Here is a 6,609-nt window from a genome sequence, read left to right as displayed (position 1 = left end):
TGTTTGTCTCAATATTCTCTGTTGGTGTGCACATACTTCTCATTTTTATACGTGTAATGTATTTTTATATATATGAACACACACACATACATATACCTAATATGTTTTATCTCACTGTTGTATGCACTTCTGTTGTATGCTCCAAGTCCAGATAGGTTTCATACACAAAGTCTGACTGTCTGATTGTTGCTATTATGCTTCTGAATATGTTTTCAAAAATAATTTCCTGCCACATTCCTCACTGTATTTGTAGGCTGAGTTTATCCTCTTCCCTGCTGTTCCATGATCTGCCCCTAGGTTACTAACAACCCCAACAGACAGCCTGGCTCATGCTACCTGCTGCTTAGACGCAGATTAACTCACTGCCAGCCATATGGACTACCGACTTCACAAATTCCTCTCCTTTTGCTTTCAGTTCTCTGAAAAGTTAATGGACAGTTTGCTGGTAAAGAAAACACAGAACAAAACCCCAAACCTGTGATATAATCACCTGGGCTTAGCAGAACTGGCCCCTCCATCTGCTTTTACACTGGGATTTGTGCACGTAAAGCAGAATATGGTGCTGTGCACATGGTGGGTTCAAGGTGGTGCCTTTCCCTTATGGCATATGTACTCCTTCAGAATGGAACATAATTGGATATAAAGGCAGTATGCATATATTGTACATGTACAAGCATATATGACTTTATATTCCTAAAATAGTCCCCACTGAGAGGCTGGACTTGAATCAGCGTTAACACTTGTGTTGTCATTGGTTGCTTTCTTTGCTGTGGTTTCTGGCCTGAGCTCTGGTCCTTGAAGCCTACATCACTTTAAGTATTATTAGATTGGCAGATCAAATTTCAAGGTGATTTTCACAGAGAATTATGAAGGCACAAAGATACAGGAGTGTGGATGTTATGCCTCTGAAGAAGAGATTTTCAGTAGGGTAAGATGATGTGACATAAATAAGGAGAGGGCTTGAAGAAGGTCTATGATAGATTACTAGTGTTGCATCTCAAGATTTTATCAGAAAACTGAACTCTTTACATGCCCAGCATTGAGTGTAGGAGCACCACGTGAGCTCTCTGCACGTACAAGTACATCCTGAGCCACTCTGTTTGTAATTCTTCATGTTGTCTGGGGCAGATGGAGATGTCCAAAGGAGATGGGTAGTATTAGCAAGTGCTTTCAGTCTGTGCCTGCGAAGATGTGACACGTTTTAAGATTCAAGTGAAGTGTTGAGCCACTTCAGGTCATCACTAGCCATAAAACATATATATTTCTGTCACTTAGGCACTCTTATATTTAAGACTTAGATTTCAAGCATGCCACCTCCAGTAATTTGTGAAAGTTAATCTCAGTTTTGATCTGGAGTTTGTAACATCTGAACTCCTTACAAACTTTCTGATACAGAATTATATGCAGATTGATATATGCATTGATATATATTGATATATATATATATACACACTTCTTTTTTTGCTAAAGGTTGGGTCCTTAACATCAGACTTAATATGTTGCATCCTAACTTGAAAACATTGGTTTATACACTTTTTATGCTTCTTTTCAAAAAGTCTAAATGGTTATGAAAATGAGAAGAACTTATGTTAGGCAACTGATATGCAACAATATGAGGGGCCTGGAGCATCAAGCTGTAGGTGTCCCTGTTCATTACAGTGGAGTTGGACCAGATGGTCCTTATGGGTCCTTTCCAACTCTGTTGATTCTATGATTCTGTGATAGCCACTGTGATAGTCAAAGCAGTAGTGAGTTAATGAGTGTATATTTTCTTAAGTTCTACTGGAATGGTTTGTTCTTTGAACGTTTTGGTGAATAAGAAATTTTAAGCTTTGGGAAGAATCAAGTGAAAAATAAAAGTGTAATTTAAACTGTTTAAAATAATTCTGTGCAATATTCTCAGATCTCTAAATAGGAAATACTTATATCTTCAAGATCCCTTCTTATTTCTCATATATTGCACCACGGAAATTCAAAGCTATCTTACTGGAGCTCATCCAGTCCTTTGCAGGTTCCACCTTTTCCCCACTTTTCTGCAAAATTAGCGTTTTGGCTAACATTTTGGGGTTCTCTGATTTTTTCAGCCTTCAGGAAAAGAAAAAATATCTTAAAAATAAAAGTCAATGTTCTGTAGCTTCACCAGTGACAGAATGCAGCCTGGTATAGGATAAAGGAAAAGGGAGAGGCAATTGTATAGATAGTTTTTACTGTCCAAATGATGAGTGATTTTCAACAATTTCTATCCAGAAATATCACAGCTTGTTACTTTTTCAGCTCAATTACTGAATATCCATAGAAGAGTCAGGCATTGATAGTAGGAAATACTGAAAAACTGAGTTTCATATTAGTTGGTGTACTCAGCTTAGGTGATACTGGAGTCTGATGTTTCAGTGCCTCCCTTGAGCTACAGCAGTTACTAAATAAATTAGTTACATGAAAGCACAGATTCTGACTTAAATTTTAACTGAAAGGGATTTGTAAATGATTTTTGAAAGTGATGTCTGACCTGGAAAAGTTATATCTGTTCTTATTTAAAACATTTAGTCATACGAATGCCATTAAGTTGTCCATACAGTCAGAGATAAATCTTGTGTTTTTATTCAACCAGGCAATAGGTAAATGAGACTAAAGGACTGAGCTGGTTCTCAGGTAGATTTGTTGAAAGTTTCTGCTAGAAATTTTGATGCAGAGTCTCACCTGTGTAGAAAAAGAGTAGAGCTATCCTTCATTCCTGGGATCCTAGGGAACTAAATATCTGGGGACATCCATCCTCACAATTGCTGACTATGACCCTCTGTGTCATTCTCTGTAGTTAGATGGATTTATTTGTGCGACTGAATTTTCTACCTCTAAGCTTAATGACAAAAAAGCCCCTATTTTCATCTCAAAACTATATTGAACATTTATGTTTGTATTTAAGATGGATGGGACTGTCCCTTAACTTCCCCGTTTTGAATCAAATGTATTTCATCCCCTTAAGTCTATCTGGCTGTTGTGGTCTTCTGAAATAGCAGGGCAGAGGCAGGCTTGAGGGCCAGATATGTTGGTGTTGTGGTTTAACCTGGCAGGCAGCTCAGCACTACACAGCCCAGCCTCCATCGTGCTCCCATCACTCAGCAGTGCAGCAGTGCCATTAGCATGGGAATGTTTGTTTAGTTCTAAGGTTTGAAAGGAGGAGGGCCTCCTCAAGGAGGGAAATGAAGACAGTGAGCCCAAATTGCCAATCTATGTAGCCCCCAGAGCTGGCCAGGAGCCATGGGTAGACCACAGTGGCTGTGTGTGAGGAGAAGTGGCTCACTGCTGTTTTCTTCACCTACTTGGTCTACATCCTTGCTGACTGATGGCATGGTCCAAGAAGTGGGCACGATGTCCATTTGTAAGGTTTTTTCCTCTCAGATAATACACATTCAGCTTGAGTCCTCTGCCCGATCCTTGTGTAATGAATATTTCCCAGCAGGACAATGACTTGTGCTGTGGCCTCAGGTCCTTGGGAGGAGGCTGGAAGAGATTTCTGTATCAGCAAATACCTTGGGAGTGAACATGGGATATTTAGTGAGCACGTGCAAGCTGCCATGAGAGCAACAGGGAACCAAACTCTTAATGAAACCCCTTGACAGGAGAGTAAGGCTGGCTGGCGTTGTTGCTGGTGCTTAGCTCTGGTGCTGACGCCAGCCAGGCACTGTTGAAATAATCCTCTTAAGGAAAGAAAGAGTAGAAAGCTTGTCCATCTGTTGCATGTATTCTTTGGCTGCAGCATTTGCTGTGTCTGATTCTTGTACATTTCTCTCTGCCTTCCCACTCTAAGGTGCGACAGGAGATTCTAGGAAGGGAGAAACACTTGAAGTTGTGACTTCCATTTGAACATGGATATAATCATGGATACGGAAAAGAAAGCAATAGGAGTTGGTCTATTTCCCATGAATCACTTTGCATGTGGGCTGGCAGCCTTTATAGCCTCCCTTTCTGCCCCTGTTCATACACAGAATCATAGAATGGCTTGGATTGCTTTCTTCTCCGTCGCTGGGTCACACTGCTGCTCTCTTGATATGGTTGCCTCCTAAAGATCTTACATAGAGACATTCCATGATCCATCTACTTTCTTCTGAAGTTCTGCTGATGGTTTGATACCTTTGGGACTAAACAGATGCTGAGATCAATACTCCAGGACCCCTCTGTTCTGGCACTAAAGTCCTGAATTGAAACACCTGTGTTTTATGAAGGGAAGGAAGCTCTGGTCCAGGTCTGATTATTGCTGACAATAATCTGAAACAAATCTGCAGTGGTTTTTTGTTTTGTTTTGTTTTTGTGCATTTGTTGTTGTTGTTTTTAAAGAGCCACAAGATCAGATCTCCCACTAAATTTAAAGAGCCTGTAGAGAGCTATGAAACCCAGAAGCCTAGGATAGTGTCTGGTGCCTCAGGGTGTTCTGAAAGGAATGTGTAGTGCCATAAACCCATGAATCAGAGCTTGCCATCTTTAGTCTAAAAGACAGATCTCCATGTCTTCAGAAGAAGAAAACGAATCTTCTTACTCTGTTCACCCTGATTTTACTTCTACTCCTAATTTTTGCTTTTTCTTCTCACTTTTTTTAGGTTATGAACAATCTTTGACACTTACTTTGTGACATTAAAATGTTTTTAGAGCAGTGTCACGTAGCATCCTTTATGTACTGTGTGCTTCCTTTCCTAAGAGAAGCTGATCTCAGTCATGTGGGTTTTTGTCTTTGTACTGGCCAGGTCAGGTAGAGGAGCAGTACGTTTATTTCAGTATTAAGCCGTCAGCAGATTAAAGCAATATACTGTAAGGAAAAAGAAGTTCCTGAACATTATTAAGTCTTTAGTTTGGGATTAGGAGATTTTAAGACACATTTAATTAAACAGAGCAGGGACACCTTTATAAACCTGAAGTTGGGGTTAATTCATTCCCCTAAAGTGTTCTATTTCTTCATTACACAAAGATGAAACAAATTCCATGTTGTTCTTGGGGAACCCTGGTAGGGAATGTGAAGTTTCATCTCCAGACAGTTCAGTGCACTGAGAGGACATGATTTATAACTGTGTCAGGGGGCTCTTAGTGAAGGAATGAAATGAAATCAAGCCATGTCTGACAGCAAGCCAGTTCCACTCCAAGCACTTTCATGAAGATAATATGCTTGCTGATGGACAGGAACCAACCTGATAAAAGAGACCCTTCAGAGCTACAGCAACATGGGGTAAGAGGAAAGGAAGATCCAAAAGTTGTCAAGAATGAATGAATAATGGGCTGTAGGTGATAGGTGTTTATTTGACTTTGTACTTGGCATCTCTCGGACTGTGCCTTGTTTCAGTTAAGTGGTGATGTTGGTCAGTGTGTGCTTCCCACTTTTGCCTTTTTCTGAACCCAATGGCTCAGTGTTCAAGTAATGCAAGATTTGCAGAAGAGAACACTGAATTATTTGTGTTAACAAGTGATGGGTGTTTCCTCTCTAGGCCTGAGTGAATGTAATCCTGGGTCTTAAATTGTGAATTTAACATGAAATGCATAATAAAGAAATTATGGTGTCAGGATAAATGAATGAATGTGTCTCGATATTTGGCAATATTTCAACAAATATTGTTTTGGGAATAAAAGGGCAGTTTTTCTATTCTTTTAAGTAATGTGTCTGGAGATCTTGAAACCCAGAAAGAACCATCTTGCTTCTCACAATGCAGCTCTGGCAGTTTTTTTCTTAGTTCTCTTTGTGCTGGGTGAGGTTTTGTATATGAATAAAGCATCCTTTCCCAAAAGGCATCTGCCTTGATTGAGTTACTTATGGAGGGGGTCTGAGAGTCAATTCCAGTTTTTAATCAGTGGTGTGTTTTATGGTTTCCATTTTCTTTCCATTGTGAGCAGTAGCTTCTAACTGTTGAAGGAAGACCCTGTGTATACCTGGATTGGGAAGAGTACTCACACATTGCTTTTGGTCTACATCCTGGCTGTCTTTATTTGGTGGGCTGAACAGCATGAACTGGAAGTAGATGAACAGGCAGCCCAAGCTTCTGCATCCTTTACAACTGTTTTCTCACTTCTTTTTCTAAATATCTATACAAATCTGATACAAGTTCATGATGTAGGCAATCACAGCTGACTGAATCAAGGATGCCAGAGAAGTCCAGTTTTTCAAAGTGTTCCTTAAGAAGTCATCTATAGTTAATGCAACATCAATGATGCTTTTGGTCAGAGCACTTCACACACATGGAATTTGGGGAAAATTTTAAGCTGGGGAGGAGTCAGGATTTGGTTTTGTGTAGTGTTCTGAATGCAAATCAGCAGAGACTTTATTTTCTCCTAGGTTGTTTTCTTTTTTCCTTGTTTTGTTTCTAGCATACTAAACAGCTTGTTTATAGCATGGCCGTGTCACTGTTGACATGCAGATCTAGACTCTGGCCCTGCAGATAGTTAAGGAAGGGAAATAATGCCACCTTATGTCCTGATTTGTCACTGCCGAGCCTGATATTTCAAGTCAGATGTATTTTCAGCAAGGACTGTTGTAGACTATGTTTCCCCTGCTTTGTGGAGTTATTTCCACTTGGTCAGAATGGATATGAGATGGATGTGGAATGCTTAGTGTGTTGGTAATGATTTGGCTTC

At 39.9% G+C, this 6,609-nt stretch overlaps 1 protein-coding gene across 1 annotated transcript in view; it reads left to right on the top strand.

Annotated features, from left to right (window-relative positions):
- OSTN (osteocrin) overlaps positions 1 to 6,609 on the top strand; it is an 84,007-nt gene that overhangs the window by 9,385 nt on the left and 68,013 nt on the right. The gene's annotated exons all lie outside the window — the stretch shown is intronic.

The sequence above is a fragment of the Phasianus colchicus genome, chromosome 10, assembly GCF_987193195.1.
Source record: "Phasianus colchicus chromosome 10, bPhaCol1.hap1.1, whole genome shotgun sequence".
Classification (NCBI taxonomy): Eukaryota; Metazoa; Chordata; class Aves; order Galliformes; family Phasianidae; genus Phasianus; species Phasianus colchicus.
Note: the sequence above shows the minus strand (reverse complement) of the source record. Positions and strands in the feature narration are given on the sequence as shown.